Raw genomic sequence first — 1,513 nt, 5'->3', positions numbered from 1 at the left:
CCCAGTTTAGCTGCCTTCGTTGCCAAGGGGTTCCTACCCAGCCCAGTCCTGTGGGATACAGGCACACCATCCTCCTGGCTAGTGCCCTGGTACCTAGAAAACACATAAAAGAATTGCTCATCAAGGTGGACATGAGTGGGACTAATGCTAAGAATACACAGGAGGCAATAGAAAGATGAAAGCTAACCAGACAGGCCTTTAATTCCAGTACCAGGGAGGCAGAGGCAGGTATAGCTAGCTCAGTGAGTTCAAGGCTAGCTTGGTCTACACAGTGAACACCAGGACAGCCAGGGCTGCATAGAGAAAACCTGTCTCAAAACACCAATATATCAGGGACGGACTCCAGTAGAATCCAGTCAATCCTTGGCACTGCCTACCCGACCATGCATCTCTTAGCCCATCAGCCCTAAAGTACAGAAAAGGCCCATTGTTTTTATATCAGATCAGCAAAGACAGGGTGGTAGACAGACCAGGGCTCACCAGAGCATCTGAATCTGGCCCCTCCCCATTTCCCAGGGCAGCCCCAACCCTCCGAGAGCCCCTGTCGTCTCGCACCCTGACAAGCTGACATCTCTGCTTCTGTAAATAGAAGACTCACCTTTGAGAGGCAGGGCACGCAGGGTTGCCCACGCTGCTAACTGAACACTTGCTGCACGCCAGGCTGCCTGGCAAGCCTCTGGAAGGAAGCACTGCAGCTTCAGCCAGCATTCAGCCTCTGAGACACCCACCTGTATGTACCCAGAGAGAATGAGCCAGAAATTGCACCCCCAGAGCCCCAGTGCCAGCATCCCATGGCTGTGTGTGTGTGTGTGCATGTGGTGTGCCTGTGTTGGCCCAGCGCTGCTCGTAAGATTTGAATGACAAGCCAAACCATGATTCTACCCAAGTTCGCCTTGGGGAAAGCAATGAGTTTGGTGGACTTCCTGACAGAGAGCGGGGTGACCCCAAATCCACACTGGAAAGTCTTCACCAGCGTGGATAGTGGCTTCCACACAGCTGCACAGAATTCCTCTTCTAGTCTTCTGCAGTCAAGCACTCTAGCACTGCTGGGGGCACGCCCAGGCCCCCAGGAGGAACGCAGACAGAACTGTGCACAGATGTCTGCGAATGTCAGGTGGGAGGATCCAATGCCCCTCCCACCCCGTTCCTCGGATGGGCTCTTCGGCCCAGCTGCGTTTTCTCGGAAGACTGCATTGTTTTCTAGGAAGAATGCCTCCTGCAACAGCTCCTGTGATGGTAGTGGTGGGCGCACATGCATATGTGCATGGGGACCAGAACTTATTGTCGAAGGTCATCCTCACTTCTCTATATTTTGGGTCTCTCACTTGAGCCCAGCGCTCACCTATTTGGCTGGCTGGTCTAGCTAACTTGCACCACAGACCCCCTGTTTCTACCTCCTGACCATCAAATCCACTACGCTCCCCCACCACATAGGTCCCGGGAATCCAAACATGGGTCTCACATACATACGGCATGGCAAGTATTCACTGAGCCATCTCCCCAGACCCTTGAT

Source organism: Meriones unguiculatus, chromosome 3 (genome assembly GCF_030254825.1).
Source record: "Meriones unguiculatus strain TT.TT164.6M chromosome 3, Bangor_MerUng_6.1, whole genome shotgun sequence".
NCBI lineage: Eukaryota > Metazoa > Chordata > Mammalia > Rodentia > Muridae > Meriones > Meriones unguiculatus.
Note: the sequence above shows the minus strand (reverse complement) of the source record.